The following is a 25,143-nucleotide window of genomic DNA, read 5'->3' as shown; positions in this document are numbered from 1 at the left end:
TATTAACAAACTTGACCCAATTACTATTTATATAACACAACTAACCAGTGAAGAATACACATATTTTTCAAATACACGAGATAACAACAATGCAAACCATATGCGTGTTCTCTAGCTAATTCTTTTTTTTTTTTTTAAGATTAATTTATTTATTTGAGAGAGAGTGTGTGCCCGAGTGGGGGAAGGGGCAAAGGGTGAGAATCTCAAGCAGATGCCCTGCTGATCATGGAGCCCCAACATGGGTTTTGACCCCACGACCCATGAGATCGTGAACTGAGCCTAAATGAAGAGTTGGACGCTTTACTGACTGAGCTAGCCAGGCACCCAAACTTTAACTAATTCTTGGTAGGTTGCAAAGGATTGACTCATTTAGAATACGTTCTCTAATCACAGTGAAAAAGCTAGAACTCAGGGTGTCTGGGTGGCTCAGTCGGTTGTCTGCCTTCGGTTCAGGTCATGCTCCCAAGGGCCTGGGATTGAGCCTCACATCAGGCTCCCTGCTCATTGAGGAGACTGCTTCTCCCCCTGCTCGTGTTCCCTCTCCCCGCCTTCCTCTCAAATAAATAAAATCTTAAAAAAAGAAGTAAACTTAAAAAAAGACAATTATCTAGAACTCAATAACAAAAAGTTAACTAGGAAGTCCCCAATGTTTCGAGATTAAAGACATAATTCTAAATAGCCCATGGGTCACACAAGAAATCAAAACGGGCATCAGAAAATCTTTTGAAGAAGAAATAATGAAAACACAACATATCAAAAGCTATAAGATGATGCTAAAGTAGTGCCTAGAGGAAAATGGACTGACTTTAGATGCTTATATTAGAAAACAGTTAGGGCTCAAAAGCAATAATCTAAGTGACCTGCTCAAGTGTCTAGTAAAAGAAAAAAAGTATCCTCAAAGGAAGAAGAAAGGAAACTGTGGTGAACTCAGAGGTGTGGCCCTCCAATCACCCATCAGTATCAATTACAATGATAGACTGCCCCAGCTATCAGCAGAGAGCCTCTGGTGGTCCAGCGCCTTCAGGGTTTGTCTCAATTATAGAGAACCTCCTCACCCAAGGGCAATGCCCTTCTTGGACAGCCCATATATCCAGTGATTGATTGAGGTGAAGATATGAAGCTCCAGACATCTGAGCCCAATCTGACAGCCTATACACCCATCACGCTCCCTGTAGGGTCATCTGAACTTTTTCAGGCTAGATCACAGACTTCTCCTTCTGACCAGTGAACTTTCAGCCCCCTCCTTCCCATAGGAATTAATCTCTAATAAATTCCCTGCATGACAAAGTCTTTCACAGGGTCTGCTTTGAGGGACAGATTTGCAGAAATCAATGGAAAAGAAGATGGACCCAAAATACAGAAAATCAACAAAACTAAACTAAAATTTGTTTCTCTAAAAGATCATTTACATTAATAAACACCCAGCAATACTCATTAAGACAAAAAGGGCAAACAAAAGTACTCAACAAAAATTGCTTGTTTGATACTGATACAGTCAAGATACAGAACACTTCTATCACCACGAGACTCCCTCATGTTGTTCTTTTGTAGCCCCAACCACCTCTCTCTCCTCATCCCCCCAACCCTAATCCATGGAAATCACTATTCTCCACCCTAGAATTTTATCTTTTCAAGGATATGTATAAATGAAATGAGACAGTATGGTTTTTGTTACTGGATTCTTTCATTCAACACAGTCCTCTAGAGATTCATCCAAGTTGTGTGTATCAACAATTCATTCCTTTTTATTGCTGAGTAGTATTCTATGGTATGGATGTACCATACTTAACCATTTATCCATTGAAGGCCATGTGGCTCATTTACAGTTTTTAGCTGTTAGGAAGATAGCCCCTATGGACATTTACGTACCGATTTTTAAAAACATATATCTTATTTTTCTGAGATAAATGCTCGAGTACAATGGCTAGATTATATGGTACTTGCATGGTACTATGCGCTGGACTATGTCTCCTTAAAATTCATATTTGGAGCCCTAATCCCCAGTACCTCAGAATGTGAGGTAACGGTAGTTGGAAATAGGGCTTTAAAGAGGTAATTATGAGGTCATACAGGTGGCCCTTAATCCAACAAGACCATGTGCTCGGAAGAGGAGATTAAGCTACAGACAACACAAAAGCCAGGGGGCAACAATGGGAGGACATATCGACAATGTAGCCATCTGCAAGCCAAGGACAGGGGCCTCAAAAGGCGATACCTTTATCTTGGAGTTCCAGCCTCCAGAGCTATGAGAAAATAAATTTTTGTTGTTTAAGCCACTTAGTCTGTGCTACTTTGTTATGGCAGCCCAAGCAAACTAAGATACATGACTGGTTTTTATAGGAAACTGACAGATTGTATTCCAGAGCTGCTGCACCACTGCCATCAGCAATATGTGGTGATCAGTTTCTCTGAACCCACTCCAGCATCTGATGTTGCCATTATTCTTTATTTTAGCCATTCTGACCGATACATGATATCTCACTGTTGTTTTAATTTGCATTTCCCAAATGACTAATTATACCGAACATCATTTCATGAGCTTATTTTCCATCCTTTTCATAAAATACATCTTAATGTCTTCTGCCCATTTGCTAATTAGATTTTTTGCTTGCTTTTACTGTTACATTTTGAAAGTTCGCTATACAGTCTAGATATTGATCCTTTATTGGATATGTGGTTCGCAAATATTTTCCCCTTGTCTGTAGCTTATCTTTTCATTCTCTTAACAGGGTCTTTTGCAGAGTAAAATTGTTTAATTTTAATGAGCTCCAATTTATCATTTTTTCCTTTTATAGATCTTGCTTTTAGTGTCAGTTTAAGGACTCCTCTTAATCTTAGACCCTAAAGACTTTTCTATAAGTTTTATAGTTTTATTTTACTTTTATAGTTTTATTTTACTTTTAACTACACGAGCCATTTTGAGTTAATTTTTGTATAAAGTATGAAGTTTAGGTCAAGATTCAATTATTGAAAAGGCTATTCTTCCTTTATTGAATTGCATTATCAGAGTCTAAAACAGGACACGTAAGTCAAAAAGGCTAAGAATAATTGTTTTACATAAAAAAAGCCTTCATGAAGATTCCTAGATCTTACTTAGGCAAAGCGAGCATGCTGTGGGTCTCTTTCATGTTCTGCCTTCAAACAATGTACATAAGCTCTCTTCTTCCTTCCTTAGCTAAAGATATAAAAGAGCAAATGAGCATTCTAAGATTTAAAGTTTTCTTCGGTGTTGTTTATAGAGGACAGTCTTATTCTACTCTGATTCATGGTCATGTTTGTGAGGGACTGATGCTTATTTGACTTGTATCCGTAGGTTAAACCCCCAGCCTACATGAACCCAAGGAACCAGCCCAATGATTTAAGACCTGCCAATTCTAAGCGCATCTTTGGAATTCAGTCCCTTGACTGTTGTACTAGCAGACTCTCCTAACCTAGATTCCCAGCCACCCCTGGCCACTCCACATTTGCTTCATTCATGCCCTTCTGTGAAATTATGAGTACTTCCATCATTGGTCTTCCTTTCCCTGGAAAGGGTATTATTAGGTCACTTGGCAGAGGGAGGGGAAGTGAGCTGAATATTCGATAGTAGAATACAGAGGAGTCATTAGTTCTGAATATAAATATTCCTTCTCTTTTTGGGCCAATGAATTTTGCTACCCCACCCCTCTGGAGTTTATAAAACCATGTGACTTGCCTTGGCTAATAATATATAAGCTGAAATAATGTGTTCCATTTCCTGGTTGAAGTCTTTAAGAACTCTAGTGCTTCGCCATTGCCTCCCTGTATAAATTAGTGATGCTCCAGATGGTAGAGCCTTCATCAGCCTACAAATTGAAGCGAAAACAATATAAAACAGAGTCCTGGCAACCCAAATGGACATGTAGCACGAGTGAAAAATAAACACGGTTGTTTTAAACCACTAAATTTGTTTGTTCGTTTCTTTTTACCATTACATACCTCCATCCATCCTTATCGATATAATCCCAATGGCACTGTATGCATTTACTTAGTTGTAACAATACAATAAAGGGAAATCCCAATTTGAATTGATCGTTATATCTTTGTAAGTCTATTTATAGAAAAAAAATTTACCAATTGAAAAAAAATTAGGGTCATATCATGTTCCTAAATTAGTTCTGAAAACACAGTTTCTACATGCAGATCAGTGACAGCATTCCGTGGGCTAAGATACAAGCACACCAAAACTCATTCTGGGCACTGAGTCAATACTTGATATTTTCTGAATAAATGTAATCTCCAGGAGTGAAGTGGAATGGAACAAAATGCTGACCAGAAATAACAAAGTAGTATTTCAACTGTCTGACAGCAGCTTAACAACAAGTAGTTTAACAAAATTTTATACCCATCGAGCAAGATGCTGGATGGATAAAAGTAAAACACAGCCCTTTGCACTTTAATCTGTGGATGAGGCAGATATTCAAGAGATTATGACAGGAGAAATGTGCTCTGGGTTCTGCGGGACCACAAAGGAGGGGTAAATGTCATGGTATCCAAGTTTATACATCATGGCGAAAAAAACATTTTCAGCTCAAACTCTCATCAGAAAGTTATGCTCTTGATTAACCAGAGCAAAATTTAATCCAGAACACATACAGGCAGAACCCAGGAGAAGCAAGCCAGAGAACACAGTGTACTCAGATTAAAGGACCAGAGAAGTACAGAGCCCCGCAGCAAAGACAAGAAGTCACATCTCACTAGGAAGTAATTAGAGACAGGAATTTCACAGAGCTCATGGAAAGCAGTAAGAGCTCCCTAGCAATGAAACTGATGATGCCTGAACCTAACTTAAATGGAAATTTCAGCAACTGTGGAGGCAGAGACAGATTCTCCTTCACTTCAGGGACCTCAAGGGAGAAAACTGTGTTGGGTTCACAAAGGACAATCAGCAAACAGTGATCTGTGCAAAGCAGGAGGCACTCAGGCTGGGAATATAATCAAGACTACTTCAAACTGTAGCTTTCAGTAATTCTTTAGTGGGGATGGAATGTATATTAATAGCAGCATATGCTAGTAATTAATAGCCGTGTGACTGTGTCTATACATTTAAATTGTGAATTATTCTGAAAAGCTATGCTTAAATTTACAGTCACATCTACAGTTCTCATGAGATTGTGGGTTTATTCACTATCAACTAATCCTAATTCTGTCTTCATAAAATCCATTCTAGGATATGATAAAGGCAGTTTGGGTTGAACTGACATGAATATTATCCAGAGTGGTCAAAATGAGTTCCGAGCTACGCCATACAAAATGGCATCCTGGCAGGTCTGTTCCAAAATACTACACTGGCATCCTTTTATGGTGGATGATGAAGGAAAACCAACACAATTAGGAGATTAAGTTTAAAAAGGGAAAAGAAAGGATGGTTGGGGGGACGGGTAAAAATCTATTAAAAATCAAACCATAACATTCCCCTTCCACAGCATCACATGCCAAATCATAAATCTCTTTCCTTTTTCCAAAACATGCACTTTAAGCAGGTCTATGTGCTCTGACCCAGAAATTCTGCCTCTATGAGTCTAACCTTAGGAAATGATTGAAGATGTCCACGGAAATGTACTCATTACAGAATTAATAATATTGAGGTGATAATAAATTTTTAAAAGCTTCTAAGTACTAATAAGAAATGCAACTAAATTAATTTTTTTCCAAATTGGGAAGAAAAAACATATAAAATCTGAGTAGTGATTCCACATTAAGAAATGCAAAACTATTATCAACTCAGCCCAAATGCCAAAAACAATCTCTAACCACTGGCTAGTTGCTCACAGAACTCAAGGTGTTGAAACAATCCTAATCCTGGCCCTCAGGGAGCAAGCCTGGAATATTTTACAGTTCACTTCTTACCTTTTTCTTTATTTTAAGAGTAAACACTTTTTGAAGTTGAGAATTTCAGAAGTTGAGCCATTCTCGTATTTTTTTCTCCCTTCCTGCCACTAAGGATGAGATACAAAATGTAGTCTGTAAATTCAGACTTTGAACCAGGACTTGATTATCATAGTGGCAGTTAATCTTAGTGGGTGATTTCCCTGTTATCAACCACATCATCAAGTAAGTATTTTATTAAGTGAAGATTACATGTTTAGTAAAATACTGGGGCTCAAGGATACAGAAGCTGCGGGCGTAAGAGAAAGGCCTTGGCTTCACTGTGCTCGCTCTCCAGCTGACACCCACATCAGTAAGACAGGAACAAATGGTGCAGGATGAATGGAAAGAGAGCTCAGTTATCATGTAGAGTCTAGATGTCATTAACACTGATATAAACTCAGTAAGGACCACAATGACCAGGGATAACCCGATAGAATAAGGAGTTTCAACTAGCCTTTGAAAGATACATAGGATTTGTATGAGAAAATTGTAGGGAATTCTAGGAGTACAGCAAATATGAATGAAAGAAGGCTACCAGGAACAGACTGTTTTAGTTTAATGGACTTAAAATAGAGGGGAGCAATGAAAAATGAAGTTGGGAGAGTACTTAGGAAAAAACAGAAACAACACCTTAACAACAAATTAGGCGTACTTTGGTTTTTGTGTGTATGCATGTGTGTGTGTATATTCTTCCTGAAAATGGGAAGGTAAACTACTTTAAATGTTAACTAACTGTCTTGACAAATCTAAACTTAAAGATGTTCTTTGGGAATAATCTTATACTTGACTCGATATAATAAAAAGTAACAACAACAGCAACAAGTGTGCCCAAGGAACAACTTTGAGAAACTCTGTGAATCCTCCTAAGTCATCCCCAAATAATCATGGTGACCAAGCTGGCTGCCCACATCCCCCACCAGCCTCGGCATTCCTAATGCCAAGCCTGGGTCCCGCTGACAAAAGTTTTTTCACCTCTGCTTATGCAATACCCTTCCTATCCACCGCTCCAATCCTCCCTGCCGCCCGTTTCCTTGGCACTAATGAAGATCTCTTCCGTATGTATTTATTACCACATTTCAGTTACCAGCCATATTTTGAAACCACCTGAGGTACGCATGAAAAGATGAAGAGGAAGAACGGATAGACAGATGAGAGATGAGACAGAGGAATATGAATAGGTGGAAGGCAGGCTGACTGCCAACAAACAAAAATTCAATTACTCCCCTTAAGGAGTTTCCCATCCAGCAGGAACCAGATGTGCAAATCAGTACAATACACAACTGCTTCAATACAGTGAGTCACAATGTCTACTGACACAGGGGTGAAGTAGCACCCAGGTCTGCCAGGTGAAGATGGGGAAGGCTTCCCAGAAGCTATGAGATAAAACTGAGAGACGAGGTAGGAATTTTTGGAGCAGGCTGGGAGGAGGCATTCCAGACAGAGAAACTACATGTAGAAAGACAATGATGAGGATCTGTGAGGATCTGAAATTGCTGAGGGGAGGGCTGAGGGAAGAGAGGTTGGGAGATGAAGCCTGATAGGTAAGCAGTGGTCACTTCACGAGGGACCAAGAAGAAAAAGTCATAATGGCAGAACACGCTATGGAGAAAACAGACCAAAAAAAACAAAAAAACAAACTAAAAAATACTCAGTGTGGTCATAAAGGTAAGGCATGCTTCATTTTTTTTCTTTTTAAAGAGGCTATTTTATTATTCATATTTATATATTTTAAATTTAGTTTTAATGTGTTCTAAGGAGTGGCTAGATAAAAAGAGCCTGTAAAAAGGAGTCATGTATAAATAACAATGCAAATAACACTCATTCACCTGGTTTTAGGAAAGAAATGTTATTATTATCCGTAGAGCCCCTCCCGGGGCCAAACCCTTGCCTTCTTGCTCAGAAAGAACCGTTCAACAGCTGAGCCCACAGTAAACCCGCGTTTCTTTCTACTCCCTGCTTCCCTGTGGATATCTCACTGACTCTTTCCTTCCCATCCTAATCTCATTCCCTGGGCATAAAAAGAAAGGTTTTCTGTTGTTGTTTTGTTTTTAACAGGAAGACATGTCCCAGATTTTCTATCCTAACACCTTTATTTTACACCAGAAACCTGAGGCACAAGAGGAAACAACCTCTTGTTAATTAGTGGTAAATTCAGAACTAGCACACAGAGCGTCAAATTCCAGCTCCAGGTTGAGTCAGAAAACCAATCCTGAATTCATCTCTAGTTTTGTCACTGTCCCATGATGGGGATGAAGCAGTCTTCCTTGATGACACCCTCAATCCTTAGAATTTTGCGTCGGGAGCCTCGGGTTAGAGAGCAGGGAGGAAATGATACAGAGAAAAGCACTGCAAATTGCTCTCCCTGTATTTGGGTAACTTTAGGAGAGCTATTAAAATAAATTACATATTCTCTATCACTGCTGTCATATTTATTTGGGGGGCTTGAGGGTATATACGGCCCTAATGTTTAATGGACTAATAATTATCTACAGTCTGAGCCAAGAGGTGTGCCCAATTAAGTCTGAGTCACTAGGAGCATCGATTTAAAATTCGAGAATCCTGTTGGCTCTAGACCAAGGATGCCACTTCAAGTAACTCTAAAATGAGAAAAATTAAAACTCATCTTTTGTCCTCACTAAAGAACCAAAAAATTACTAAAAAATTAAAACATAATGAACAAGTACCATGGGGCGCTGGTCTGGCATACTGGGCACTAACTCGGAGGTGTTTGCATTTTGTCTGCAGATGTCTATTTACAGACTCATTAGGGAAGGTGGCTTTTTAAAGGTTTTACATCCTAGGTATGAAAATCATTATTCAGCCACTAACTTCCAGGCTTCAAATCATTAGCTCTTCTTCCCTCATCTGGGTCTTATCTGTTTGTCCTTTAGAATAAAACAACTGTTAGGGCTGGAACAGACATCCAAAGGCCATTTAATTATTGAGTGCTAGAGTGGGAAGGGACTTCAAAGACCTCTTAACTAATTCCTTCTGTTTAGAAAAAGGACACGGAGACCCAGAAAAGTATCAATATCTCTTGAAGGTCATGGAAAGGTGGGACTTGGAACATGGTTCATTATTCTTTTTACTGCATCAGTCATTCCATCAGGCAACTGTAAAGACTGCACTTCTTACACAAAATATCTGCTCCTGCATGAATCTGTCAGTGAATGGAACAAAGCCCTTGACTTTTCTGACGTTATGTCTTTGCTCAGAAAGAGCCAGCAATCTGTGTTTCGTCCCAGGAAAGCCATCTAGAAGGGTTCCCTGACAGCCCACAGAGATACCCCAAGACTTCCACAGTGAGCCTTTCGGATCACCAGTCCTGTGGGGTCCTGGGGTGACGGGGCCATGAAATACATTTGGGAAAAAACCTGCACACTGGCCCGTCAATGCCTTACCATAGGTTGCCTGGCCTTGTTGGACCTGGGTCTCTCCAACCAGCTGGACCACCCTTTTCTCTCTCCTTTATTGTTCTTTTTATATACCCACTATTTATCCCACAGAGTCACATTCTGAGCAACGCACCTAGTGCATCCAGCACTGAGGAACGTCCGCTGCCCACCTCATTGCCTCAGGTGAGCTTTCCCAGAAGGGCGGTGCTCTGCTTAGGCACACAGGTAAGCAGACTTCACTGCTGATGAGTGGATTCATTTCATCACTTCATTGCAGAGGATTCAGAATATCAATCGCTGTGACACAAGACAGGTCAATGATACTTGTGAGAAGACCTGCTGCTAAGCCTCTCCCACCGGCTGTAGCAGGATAAAAACATCAGTCTTATTGCCCTCCCTCCAAAAAATATCGCCTCAAACTCTATGCCAATGATTGTGCTTTTTCCAGGCAACAAATGCACATTTTTTTTGCTTTGCATCATACATTGTATCACCCATACTTAAATGGATCTTCACAAATATCCATGTTTATAGGTGAAGTGAAATCCCTTTTCACTAACTCCTTTCTGAAGACCAGTTCTTTCATTCATTCCTATTCATTAAACAAATATTTATTTAGTACCTAATATATGCCAGATACTGTCCCAGGGGCTGTGGATATGGCTGTGAGCAAAAGAGGCCAAGATACCTCCACTCTAGGCTTATGCTTTAGTAGTGGACACAACTGATCAATTAATCAATAAAAAAGCAAACAGGAACAAATGTAAACTAATCATTACCATGTTCACATATATACTAAAATATAATGATGCTAAGCGGTGGTAAGTGCCATAGTATAAATACATACATACATAGATACATAGAGTAGGACCAGGTGATAGGGAATAAGATGGGGGGGCAACAGTATTTTAAATAAAGCCGTCAGGGAAGGTGTCAGACAAGTTGTAAAAGAACCAGAAGTTTTCTTTACCTCTAGACCATCTCATTCTAAGCGTGCTTCCCTAAGCTCCTACGGGAGAGGAATGCTGGGAAAGTAAGAGAGATGGCAGCCTTGCATCAGCCGCCCCCTTGCCCATTCCACAGTGCAGGTCCCTGGGGCAGAGCTTATCTCGAGTTAGGAGGGACTCAGGTGAACATGTAAGTTGGCATCACAGTTATGAGCCCACTTCCTTTCCTCCAGAGTCACACAGAAATGGGAGGCCTGCTCTAAGGGGACAGGACAGGACAAGCTCTGAGTGTCCTGCAGATGTTTACAGGAGATTCAGGATTTTCGCTTTAAGTAACATTGTTATTGCCTTTTATTTTTCCCTAATCGTGACTCCCTCCAGGAGGAAGTCTCAGTTCCGCGACAGCGGCACACGCCCCCTAACACTGCTAGTTTTCTTTTTTTAACAGGAAGAGAACAGAACCGAGGTCAGACCTTAGACAATAGCGGTATGTAACCAGAATTCAACGACATTAATTATTTCCATTGTATTTAATTTTGCTTCAAATACATTGATTCAAGCAAAAGTGAGTCAATTTAAAGCAAATATTTAGTAAATGGCAGTACACGTGAGTTTAGATGCTGTAAAAACTGTGAAGTTGGAGCATGAGTGACTGAAGTTAGGAGATCACTGCTCTTGCCTCACAAGAGCTGAAAGCAAATTTGTGGAATTCCCTCTTCCTCTCAGATTCACATAGCATTAGAAAGTGCATTGCTCCAAAAGCCACAGTTACTGGTGATTTTTACCACTGTATAATGTACAGAAATCTCTGCCTGTGTCTACATTCTTTCTTGACGATTTGAGTATTCTATCAATAACCAGTACGTGATTTCAGTTCTTTTTGAATCTGCAAGCTGCCCTTAATCCCTTGAAAAGCTTCTTGATGTGGGTTTGGAGAAAAACAAGCAGCAATCATGAACACACCATCTCTCCCTGATGAACTAACCACTGTTTCAAGGATTTCTTATGACATCTATTACTGGAGTGCAAACAGCCTCCTTGGTGACACGAGGATGTGACTGAAATTTTTTGTTTAACTAAATGACTAGAATTATTTTTAAAAATACTGGTATCTGTCATTAAGTACCCTGGAAAGAGTTGAAAATTCAACCCAAAGCAAGGATATTTCAACTGGGTCAACTGTGCCAACTGACCAGTTTCTTTAAGTAACCATCCATCCTTCATGCCTCCTGTCCACACATGGGATAAAAAGAAGTACTGGTGTTGCAATGGCGTTAAAAATAAAATATCTCCCCCTAAGTTTAAGCATACTCAAGAGTAACACTCATGTAACACCTAGACCTTTCTATGCACCCCTTCTGCTTCCACAGCCACCCCGCATGTTCTCCCCTGCCAACCTGTCTGCAGATAGAGGGGCTGGACAGCCTGGAAAAAAATATTTTCAGCACACATCACCATTAAAAATCAGTTAACACATCAAGAAAACAAACATTTTATTCCACCTCTCTTACCCCTACCTCTCTCTCTCTCTCTCTGTCTCTCCTCCTCCTCTCTCTTTCAAACACACACACACACACACACACACACACACTCCACTTATCCAGAATGTGAATCCCCATGTGGATTTTATCCTTCAAAGTTCTCATGTTTTGATAGTATCTTAAAACTTTGGATTATTTCTTTCCAAGAAACCAGTAAATCTAAACAATCCTTATACTATTTTTCAATTCTTACTTACTTAATTCCTTGAAAAACAGAATTTAAAATTCATCTTTCTGTACTCTTCCCATCCTCTAAAAGTAACTGCTTATACTTTTTGGTTGTTATTGAGGTCATTTCAACATAGCTCACTCCTGAGATTGGCTTTCTATATAATAGTCCTCAAAAAAACTAGGCAAAACTGGTTGAGCGTATGAATCTAATATATTCCCAATGAAGCCACGGTGGGTTAAACTTCCTACGCAAGCACAGTAAAACCACTGAAGGAGTGGGTGATACATTGAAATCTGAGAAGCAGAGAATGGGTTACTCCACTAATCTCTGTGTCCTCTGCCTTCTGCTCACAACAAGGCCAGACAGGGTACAGAATGATACACAAAGCCATTGGTACCATTGGTACCACACTATATCAAAGCCATTGGGACTACAAGAACTCATGCTGTCTTTTTGTTGCTGAGTATACATGGGCTGGAGCTGGCTTACTTTTAATTTTTAAATTTTGTGTGTGTGTTCTGGCAACTTCAGCTCAGCCCCAAAAAGATAATCCAAACAGAAAAACTATAGAGTTTTCAGACTGGCTCCACATGGAGCGTCTACAAAGGCCTACAGTGCACCTTGGATGACTTGCAAGTTTTTTCAAAACCATCTGGAGTCTTTTAAAGTTGTCATTGTTTAAAGAACCTGCAGAGAGGGAAGAAAGCAATTTGGGTCTCAGGAGAAAAAGAAGAAATAAGATTTAAGGTAGTCAACAGATGTGGAAAAATCCAGGTACTGTCTCCTCCAAGTGCTCTGGCCATTACCTGCCTTTCTCCTACTGACTCAGCTGCCCTCTCCCAGGTATTTCATCCTTCGTGAATACCATCAGCCTTGATGTAGAGAGAAGTGGTCTGCTTTTGCCTTTTCTTTCAAAGACCTGGGGTCTTCACATTCCCCATAATTCTATCTTGTCATTTAAATCCACACAACAGCTGTTTTTATTTTTCTCCTACTGTCATGGGTATCCATTGCCAAACCTTGTTCTGAATTTGCAACCAGGTAATTTTTATTCATCCAAGTCTCTGTTACCAAATTCTGGCATATCCATATTTTACTAATGGTAACTTCTCTGCTTCTCATTTTTTTTTAATGATTTTATTTATTTATTTGACAGAGAGAGACACAGCAAGAGAGGGAACACAAGCAGGGGGAGTGAGAGAGGGAGAAGCAGGCTTCCCGCAGAGCAGGAAGCCCGATGCAGGGCTCAATCCCAGGACCTTGGGATCATGACCTGAGCCGAAGGCAGACGCTTAATGACTGAGCCACCCAGGCACCCCATCTCTGCTTCTCATTTCTGATACTTTTGATCCCTTCCCTAAAAGAAGATCTCCCTCTGCTTCTACGCCCTCCACTTCCCACTTTTCCAAAGCTCTTAACAGGAATCTAACCATTACTTTCCTTCTGTCACACTCTTCTGCACCCACCAACCACATTTATTCTTTCTCACGCTCTGCATCTCACCTGCTTTGGTCATGGTGCCAACTTCTTCATGACGAACTCAGGTTATGATTTCCTGTTTTTCTCTCTTTAGCCTTAACCAACTTGCTTCCCTGTCCCAATCTTACTACTTGAACAAATTTCAAAGATCCACATTAGCAAAATGAAATTTTTTTAATACACAAGACTTTATTTTAACTGAATTTCCCTTGAAAAGCACAAAATAGAAGCACAATTCAAAGCCGACCCAACTTGACCCAACAATGTTCCTCAGTGAACTCAAGTAAGAGTGATTTATTGTTCATGCATCTATTCAAGAACATACCCTGTCAGTATAATAAAAATCCTATAAGTATTGTTCAGGAGTAAAAAGGTACATTCAGTTCACATTCTTCCTATTAGATAACATGGTCTTAATCAGCAGAGGCTAAAAATAGAGATCCCTGGTTCCTGGAAATGATTGACTCCAATTTCTCTTTCCAATGAATTTGAAATGAGAAGTTGAAGGGTCTCTGCCTCCTGGGAACATCCAAAAAAATTAAAAACACATTTCTTTTACCAGTATTTTACAAACATAAGGCTAATGAGTACATTTAGGCTTTGGAAAATTTTTCCTATGCAATGTACAACCTAGAGAAATACATCATTCCTGCTCTAGAACTGAATATATTTATGAGTCTTGAACTCTTACAGAAAAAGTCAGTCCTAAGTCTATGAAATGCAAACTTCCAAAACGTAAAGTTTTACTGTCAAAGACCAATTTTCTTATCTTTTTTGTCTTGAGAGTTACTAGAAGTATTTAAGCATGTATCTATTTATCTATCTATCTCCCTATCTCCGCAATTTTCTTTTCAGTTACTGGGGTGGTCAATCTGGCCACTAGATTGTAAATTGGTGATCCAAACATAGTCATCTGCATGAGTAGATCCATAGCAAACAATTTATAATGTTATGTTTCTTAGCCCTCAATTGATTCAAATCATCATGTATCATCCCCCTCTGTTTGGACATTAAAGTTAAGAAAACTGAAGTTTTGAATACACCTAAGATATGTAGAGACATGAGTTCAGGGTAGTGTTAAAAGTCATTTCAGTTAATCTGGCACAGTGATACCTGAAGATGAAGAAAGCTCAGTAAACATTGATTATGCTCACTCCCTGTCACTCCAGGCCTGAATGAATCACCCAGAATGAACAACCACCAAGTCCTGTTTTTATTTAACAATTACCCCATGCTATTGTGACTAGACAGAATTGGATTCCAGCATTCCAAAGCACTAAAAGTTCTAACTGAGCATTCCAAACCCAAATATATGTTACAGTTTTCTATTCTGTACACAGTTTCCTTGTGGAGAAAAATGCATCGTCACTGCTATCAAAGCTGAAAAACAATAAATACCTCTGATCACAAAGTTCAGGAAATCTACCTGAGAATGGGGAGACACATTTCATGTATTGTTATACTTATAAATAATTGACTCATTTTTTTTCCTGATGGCTAATCTACTTCTTGGAAGGTAATTCAGATCAATGAAAAAACTGTTCTAAATCTTCTGGGCTACTTAGGGCTAGATTATGGTTCAATTTTAAGTCTCTTTTAGGAAATCAATTTGTACTCTTCTATCAATTAACAGCATTTGCTCATTGACTCAAAATACAAATTGAGTTTTAAATCTGTCTCTGAATATAACGGGGAGAATAATAAATGAATTATGTTTACTTGGAGGAAAAAAAAGGAATAAAGAGATAAGTTATCCAATATACTATTGAGAAAAGAATCAAGAGTAAAGCAGAGCACTCTTGATACAAAGAATTGAATCTCACATGTCTTCTCTGCTATACTAAGTGACAGAAGACCACATGATTTGAACAGTGAAAAGATGATGCCTTTGGCTGGTTTTTCAAGGACAAAAGAGGTAATACTAGGTTGTTAAATATGCAGGCAACTTTCTCACAAATACTGCTGTGCAAATGTCAACATCTTCAAATAAGTGGCAGGTCACTAAAAAGCTAATAATTAAGTCCCAGTTTTTTGGCTAGAAATCAAAAAGGTGACACATATGTAACACATAAGAATCATTGTGATTTAACTATCGGAATGAAAATGGCTACATGTAGAAATACTCCAGTTGCAAATTTCTGGGGAAATCAGAACTTTTAAAATTTGGAATGGTCTTCAAAAGATGAAATATGAACTGAGAATATAAAATTTAGAAATGATTTTTTTGGTAAATGAATCTGCTGTCAGTGAGTCAGTAATATATATGTAAAAATTTGAAGGGCTATCCAATTCAACCTTTGAAATAATGCATTCATTTGAACAACACAATGGAAAACACCCTGACATGCTTGTGTCCCAAAAGTACTTAGGGTAGAATATATATAATATGTTCTGAGTCAAGTGAGACAAAATATATAGTAAAAATCACCAGAAAAAATATGTTAAAAGTCAAAAAATGTGTGCCTTTCAGTGGAAGGACGACCAGTGAAATTTTTCTACATTTCTATATTTTTAGTAACTCTTTATTTTACAAAATAAAGATTGAGCATTTATAACATTTACAATCACAAAAGAAAAAGACGAAGGGAGCCTATACTAATTTACTCATTTATACACCAAACATTTGGGGAGCACTATGCTTGACAATAGAAATTCAGAGTACTTTTCAATTAAATCCCAGAACCACCTACATCAGAGTCTTCTGGAAAGATTGTATCTGGAAATCATGAAATTCTAGACACCACTGTAGACCAAGCTGATGCTTATCCTCTGGAGTGGGGGTCAAGAAGCCGTATATCTGGTAATCCCCTCAAGGGATTCTTTCACACACTTGTTTAAGAAACTCTGTTATTGAGACCCACTGGAGGAACCTCTACACTTGACTGATAAGTATGGCCTCCCTAAATTGAGAGAGAAAAAGGGATTTGTCAGGTGGAAAAGAGAGACAAGAGAAGGTCAGAATGACCCTAACATCCAATCATTCTAGACCAATGTTTCTCAATTCTGACAGTCCATTATAATCACTTGGGACTCTGCTCCTCAAGGATGGCAAGCACTGCTATCAGTTGGGAGTTTGTTCATAATGCAGATCTTCAAACCAAAGCATGGACCTATTGAATTTGAATCTGCATTTTAATCAGATTTTAGGATAATTTGCATCCCTGTTAAATTTAGAAAACCATGTTTGAGAAGCACCCTAGGTCAGGCCTTCTAAAATGGATACGTTTCATTAACGGACCTTCAAGTAGCATTTTCATCAGTCTTCACTCCTAAATTTGAGTATGCATTGAGTAGAGTTTGAATTTCTTTGCTTTGAATAATGCTTGAATTCACCACAATCCTACCACTTAATTATATAGAAGAACAAATGAAAGTACCCTTTCCCCAAGGGAATTAGTACTAACAATTTGGTATAAAGCATTCTTGATCTTTCCCTTACAATTATAAAAATACCTCTCAATTCCTTTCGGTACTGGGTCATTTGCATACACTATTCCCTGTTTCTGAAAGGGACTTCTCTCACTATTCACTTGAACTCCAACTCATCTCCTTGAGGTCTCATATTAAAAAATTATTTCCTCAATAAAAATTTTGATTTTTTCCAGAATAGGTTGTTTTCCTGATATTTGCTTTTTTTTAAAGTAATATTTTACTTTTGTGTCTCACCAATAATTTTATAATTTCCTACAATAATTTTGACCAAAGGCAGGGCAGATTTTTTAAAGACCCTTAGATACACAATGCAGGAAAGGAGTCATCAAAACTTCATATAGTATTGAAACTTAGCCCAAGCACTGCCATACACAGAGCTTTGTTGCATAACTGAAAAATAAAGAATGAGTTTCATCTCAGATCAAAGTATCAGATCATAAAATTATGAACTCACTGTCCATCAGATAAGAAATCAATTTTTTTGGTAATTAAAAAAAAGGGCCTTGTAAAATCCTCTTCCCTTCTGTGTAAAGTTATTCTTTAGAGTCATGAATCTTTTCTCTACATAATTTCAAAACTCCTTTTGTGAACAAAGTTTATTGTATTTATCATCCAACAAAAGTGTTGGTGCTTAACATTGCCAATGAATATGATTCTCTGTGGTTTAAAAATCTTTGGTTATTCTCATAGTACTGTTTACCTTGAATCGCAGGATCTATACTAAATGTTTACTGTTAACTTTATGTTTGTCTTATCTCTTTATGTATTTTTTTATTATGAAACTGAATCAGATTAATCAAATTAATTTTTTTGAAGTGAAAGCAGAGTTTATTGAAGATATAGAGAGAGAGAAAGAGAGAGATACTGAAAGGAAAAGAGCATGAGTCTCATCTTTGCTTGGGGCCTGGGGTTTTCATTGGTTTTTGTGGTCTGGTACACATATCCTCTTAGGCATCCAAGAACTGGTCAGAGCAAGGGCAGGGTCCAGGTGATTTATCATCTAATAGAAAGTGAGCTAATAATTATATGATTTGATGGCTGATTCCCAATGTGAGATGAAATTCATTCTTTTTTGTTTCATCTATGCAACAAAGCTCCATGTAACCAAATTGATTCTTAATCATCTTACACCCATTTAAAAAGAACATGCAAGTCAAGCATGCGAAACATTTCCTCCTGGGCAGAGTTTTAAGTATATGAATGTAAATTATGTCAACTTTTAAAATTTCTATAAAAAAATGGGTTGTTACAAAATCAGGCAAGTGCTGAGATGATTACTGAAACCACTCCCTCATGAATACTTTATCATTTTTATTCTGGTTTCTCATTTTTCCACAACCTTTAAATGTTTGATTTTAAAATGTTCCTCTTTGGGGCACGTGGGTGGCTCATTCAGTGAAGCATCTGCCTTGGGCTCAGGTCATGATCTCAGGGTCCTGGGATCGAGCCCTGCATCAGGCTCCATGCTCAGTGAGGAGTCGGCTTCTCCCTCTCCATCTGCCCCTCCCCCAGCTCATGCTCTCTCATGCTCTCTCTTGCTCTCAAATAAAATCTTTATAAAAAATAAAAAATAAAGTGTTCCTCTTCTCTCCCTTATTTTTAAATTTTTGTAAAGTCTCAGACCAGTTTTACTTACATGCTTTCGGCATGCAGACACTAAGCTTTAAAGCTTATTCGTTTTTACCTTTTCTCAGACATGAAGCAAATAATCAGTTAATATTATGGTCAGAACTCACTTCCGGCAGTGATTGATTATGACTAGATGCAGGGGATGCTTTCTCTCAAGCACTCAATCTCCTCCTCACAAGCCTGTGCAGGAGGAGCCAGTTATGAGAAAAGGAAAATTCTACTGTATAGAATTATATTAGACAAACCACAGATTCTGATACAAGAACCATGGGTGCCAGCAGGTACTTAGTATTTGTTAAAGAAGTCAGTTAATTCTGTGCTGCAAGAGTCACCCTTGTGATGTATACATGTGATACATGTGATAAACCTATCTTGTTATTCAGTCTCTCTCTTTTTATTTTGTTTGGTTTTTGGCTCCATAATCAAAGACTGAGTTAAAATCTTTCGGTAGAGTGGTGTTCCATCGCGTGTGGCAAGTTCTCATGAATTGCTCCCAATGTCCCTACCCTTGTGAAGTTTGCATTCTAATCAAGCAGTCTGTCAATGTGATAAGCAAACAAATACACAAAAATATATTTGTTAGGGGTAAGTGTTGTATTTTCAGCATATGTTTTATCCTCAATCAATGTAAATATAATACCCCTCTGAGTTTTTTGTAGTAATTTCTACTTAAATTCTTTGTTTATGCTAGCATGTCAATTCCTAATTCTAATTGTTAGCATGTGCCTAATACAACCCTGCCCTTCCTTTTTTCCAAATGTTTTTGTTACATTATATTATGAGTGTCTGTGTCATTTAACAGCAGAGTTAATTCCATTCACAGTTATTACAAATGATATTTTAACTTAATTAAGTCATAAGTGTACAGAGTTTTTTTATATATATTACTGATTTATAAAACTAGGGCATTTAAGGAACACACAGATTAAAGTAGCCTGGAAAAGAGATTACAAATGAAGAAATATGATATAGAAGAACCAAGCAAAAAGCATTTGATCAAGAGATGGAAGATGATAAACTCAAAAAGCTACGGAAAAATCAAGTAAAGTGATGACTGACTTTGACAGTTGCAAGGTCAACAATGGCCTTATATTTTCAGCAAGTTGAGATTACAAGTAGGAGGTAGAATCAACTGCAAATAATGCATGTGATCTCCTTTAAGAGATCTTGCTCTCTTCTCTTTCACTTCATAGTTCTACTCTGTTTATTTCCTCTCTTTTTCCCTCTACCTGGCCTTCTGCCTATACACACACACACACACACACACACACACACGCACATGCACACGCACATGCACACGCACACAATTACCAACAGTGGCATTAAGTGGAACCTGGGCATACAACAGACATTGATTCTCACTAAACATCTACGGCTATACTGACATCTGAGCTGATCCTCTAGAAGAGAATTCATTGCCACACCACTCATTGAAACAGAAAAACCCATCTCCACACTTAACACACCCATGTAGTTGTTCCATGGACTCTTAGGATCTAATTTTCCAAACTCAGATGTGATAATTCCAGGTTTTATATACTGCACCCCAGGACTTTCTAATTTTTTAGAGCCATGGACTCCTCTTTGTTCTTGTTTGCTTTTGGCTAATTCACGGCTACAGAAACATAGCCTCTGGGGAAAAGACTTTTCTTAAACAGACATTGACCAGAGCCAAAAACTAAATTAGATTCCACTGACTACAAAGTGAAGAAACAGGTAGTAGTACTTATTTACTAAGTGGTTCCTTCTTTTTAATTGTTTTGACCAGTTTTGAAGGAATAGTGACTTTTACAACTTGGAAATTGCATTAATGTCTAATGCTGCCTGCTGATCTGCAGTTCTGTGCCAACCTAAGTTTGTATGGTGGAAGCAACATGGATGAGGAGCCAGAGATTAAAGTTCAGTCCGAACTGTGCCTCTTTCTAGTTGAGTAGACTTCAGCACATCACTCCATTCTCTGAACTTTGGTTTCTTAACTCCTCAATTATAAAACAGAAACAGCATCTACAGAATAGATATTCAGTTAACTGAGATAGTGTGACACACCTGTTCACTATAAATACATAAAAAATATCATATATCATTAGGAGAGGAATACAGCATCAGAGAATCAGAATCAATCAGATTGGTATTCAAATCCCCACCTTACCACTGAAGAACTATTTGAACCTGAACAAAACAGTCAATGTCCATGAACCTCAGTTCTCTCAAATGTGTAAGACAGAGAAAATACTAGTATTTGTTATGAGGATCTGTAATCATGTATGTAAAACATTTAATAATACCTAGTATAGAGAAGATGCTCAATAAATATTATATATTATTAACTTCATTATTATTGCTACAATTGAGAATATCCAAAATTTTTTAAGTGAGAAAAGCATTTGTATAAAGAAATATTTTTGTCTACAAGCTAGATGAAAAATGAGAGAAGTAAAAACAAAGATGAGATATTTTAGGGACAGAAGCATCCACATCCAGTCTAATGTCCTGGCTCATTTTCTAGAACATTTCATTTAATTCAGCCTTCCTGAATTTTTCACCAGACTCCTCATAGTTCTTTGGAAAGAGCAAGGTTATTATGTAACCAGGATGGGAACTGTCACAATCTTATTAATTCCAAGGATCCTGAAGGCCCTTTCTCCTCTTGTTTTTGTTTTGGCTATATGCAAATCACAGGAGATATGGACTTAAAATTTATATTTAGGTCAGTTGTTATTTTGCTTTGGCATTTTTCTTATTATAAACCTAGATAAAATAAAATCCCCAAATGAAGTTACTTTACAGTCATATTACATTCCCAGAAATCATTCTTCTTTACGGATAGATCATTTGGTATGTTCCAACCACCTAAATTGGTTTCAGGAGAGAAAAGTATAAAGAGTAGATGTTCAAAATACTTGGAGTGAATTGCACAAGTCAATACAACAGCTGTGGAAAATGCACTTTCATTCAGTGCGCTTAAAACCCACCCTTAATTTCAATCCATAGCATCTGCTCCTATCAAACCATCTCAAGTCAAGCCACTCTTCTAGGTCCTTTCAAACACCTTATCTCTAAAATCCACAAAACAGAATCATCTCTCTTCATAATTCTAAAATTAGAGTCATATGTTTGCTTCTAAATATTGGCCTTGATCTCTCATTCCAAATTAAATTAACTTTCAAAAGCAAATCTAAATCAGAGATAACCATATGCTCTCATCTGAGTAACAGGCACATAAAGCTATTTCTAGATGTTATTTTATTATGTAATTATCAGTGATTCCATTTTTAGTGTTTGTCTTGTACTATACTGACCGCAGGAAAATCTAGGTTAGCATGCATGACATCATATACAACTCCTGGACAAATGATATCAGTAACACCTGCATATCATATATAAAAACACCAGGACAGAAGCCAGAAAGAGGCCCTGGAGTACAGCCCAACTCCAATCTCAGAGGCCACATCTAGCACAAGTGAAACAGCACTTAACTGACTTCGCATGTGATGGATGGGCCCCCTAGGGCACTGCAATATCGGTCATTATCACTGTTACTTAGAGGTGCCTCCTGGCATGGCTAGGGGGTTAGACAGAAGGAGAAACTCCCAAGTCACTGGAAAACTATTAGGAACTCTTTATTAAACTATTTACTTTCTTCATTCATAATATCAAACCATGCACCCCAAATATCACAGCTGTTTCTGTAAAGGCAGGAGAAAAGTCTTGATCAAGTATAGGGAATAAACACATAGAAGCCCTTTGTGAAAAGGCAAAATATGAATAGACAGTTAAGACTAAGAAGCCAAAAAAAAAAAAAAAAAATGCAGCCAGGAGGACAAGCAGTCCTCAAAAAGAGATGTATCTATTTGAAGAAAAATATGACAGCCTTGGAGGTGATTACCTGGCTAGAGTCTAATAAGAAATACCATTCTCAGATAGCCCGAAGATTTATCCAGCTCAGTATTTTGTCTTACACAGTGGCCTTAAGCAATTTTTTTTCTGGAAGGATTTGACTTCTGTCACTGCCAGCAAACTTAATTTTTTAAAAAAGAAAGAAAAAGCAGACCTCCCTATTCCTTTACAATGTGTGTAGAGTTATCCTAGAAATTTCTAATGGATCTCACAGGGAATTGTAGCTGGTGGGATGGTTCTTCACTGCATGTACCACATTCTAAGTTTGAAAGGAGAATGTGTCATAGAAAGGAGGGATTCTCAATATTTTAGCTGATAGGTGGGTCAGAAAATGGACTATGGAACATATCATTCACAGGAATAAAAACACAAAGTAGAACACAAAGTGTCTTCCATTTATCATTATCTGAGAATATCAGGAACCATGGGCCTAACTCTCATTAAAATATTTGTAAGTTTTGTCATCTTCCCTGTGTCATTTTGTCTTCACTCTCTTTCTCAACACAAATCTAAAAAGACATAGGGGAACTTCTTGATCAATTTTTGTTTAAAAGTCTATAATCAGAAAGATAAGAATGTTGAAGTTTCAAAAGCTGCTTTTGTCTGAAAATCAAGCATTTAACTCTGCTTCCAGGTATGCCACAGAGATAGAAGAGTTCAGAGGCCCGGGCTCTGTCCCGAGTGGCTAGACTTGTAAGACAACGTCTCTCCCCTGATATGGAGACTGCAAGACCTACTGCTTCAAGGTTAGAGGAAAGACCTAGACTTAACCTACCTCTTCTCAACCCTGGTGGACTATGGAGAAGGCTGTCCTGGCAGCAGGTGCAACTGAAGAGGAAAAGGAGAGGAAGAGGGAAAGGAGCTGTCTCTGAAGGGGTGTGGCTTCAGAACAACCCTAGCATGACTCTGGACCTAGGGCATGTGAACAAAGATACTCAGAAACTCTGAAATTGGTTTGAGGCCACCCAAATAATAGAACCTCAGGAGCACAAATACAAAGGCAAATTCTAACTAAATTCACTCAAAAAAAAAAAAAAAGGAAACTTAAAAAATGAATAATCAGTCATAAATATTTCCTCAAAGAAAATCCTATGCCTACATAATTTCATTAAAGAATGCTATCAGTGCTATTCAAGGGGGATCAATTCCAGTTTTACCCAAACTCTTCCAAAGAGTGACATAATACTGATAACAAAACCAGATAAGTACAATGTGATACAGAAAGTTGGCAAGTCAATCTATTTCATGAAAATAAATGCACAAATTAAATAGATACAAAGACAGATAGATAAAGCAAATGAAATCCAGCAAAATCTAAAAGGAATAGTAATACCTCAATACTAATATGGTTCTTTTTTTAAATCCAGGAATGCAAAATCTGTTGAACCTGCAAAAAAATCAAACAACATAAATTCCACATAAATAAAGAGGGGAAATTATATTATCATCTCACTAAATGAAGATAAAATATTTGATGAAGTTCAAAGTCCATTTATAATAAAAACTTCCAGTACACTAGGAACAGAAGAAACACCAGGGAGTTTTTTGTTTGTTTCTTTTTCTTTTTCTTTCTTCTTTTTTTTTTTTTTACTATAGTAATGCTGTATAATAACCAACTGCAGAGTTTGGTGGCTTACAACAATGATTACAAGTCAGTGGGTAGATTATAGCTCTGATGGGCTCAGCAATGCTTGAGCCATCTTTAAGCCACCCTTAACTAAGGCTATGTCTTTATATTATATTCACTAAACATGAAAAGCAAATCTATAAAACTTTTAGAAGAAATTATAAGGGAATTATCTTTCAACTTTGGGGTACAGAAATATTCTCTTTTTATATAACATCCTTATTAAGATATACATAACATACCACAAAACCCATTCTTCTAAAGTGTACAAGTCAGTGACTTTTAGTATATTCACAGAGTTGTGCAACCAACACCATGATCTGATTTTAAAATATTTTCAAACCTCACCCCAAAAGTCCCTTTTACCCACTAGCCATCACCCCACTCTCTCCTCCTGCCAGCCCCTGGCAGCCACTAATTTACTTTCTGTCTCTGTGATTTGACTATTCTGGACATCTCATTTAAAAGGATTCATAAAATATTTGGCCTTTTGTGACTGTTTTAACACAGCATGTTTTCAAGGTTCATCCACACTGTAAATATCATGTGTCAGTAATTCATTCTTTGTTATAACTGAAAAATATTTCACTGTATGGATATACGACTTTTGTTTATTCATACAACAGCTGATGGAGATTTGGGTTGTTTCCACTTTGGCTGTTAGGAATAATACTTTAGTGAACATTCATGTAGAACTTTTTGTGTGTACATGTTTTCATTTCTCTTACGTCTTCATTACCTATGAGTGGAATGGAAGTATTACTTGGTATCACCATTAAACCCTGGGAAGAACTACCAAATTGTTTTCCATAGTGGCTAAACCATTTTACAATCCCACCAACAATATCTGAGAGTTTCACTTTTTCCATAAGCTCCTCAACACTTGTTATTGTCCATCTTTTTTTTAACCATCTTAGTGATTGTGAAGTGGTAGGTCATTGTGGTGTTTTGTTTGTTTGTTTGTTTGTTTGTTTGTTTGTTTGTTTGTTTGAACTAGGCTCCATACCCAGCATGGGGGCCCAAACTGGGGCTTGAATTCACAACCCTGAGATCAAGACCTGAATTGAGGTCAAGTGTCAGACACTTAACAGACTGAACCACCCAGACGCCCTCACTGTGGTTTTGATTTGCATTT

Source organism: Zalophus californianus, chromosome 5 (assembly GCF_009762305.2).
Source record: "Zalophus californianus isolate mZalCal1 chromosome 5, mZalCal1.pri.v2, whole genome shotgun sequence".
Classification (NCBI taxonomy): domain Eukaryota; kingdom Metazoa; phylum Chordata; class Mammalia; order Carnivora; family Otariidae; genus Zalophus; species Zalophus californianus.
Note: the sequence above shows the minus strand (reverse complement) of the source record.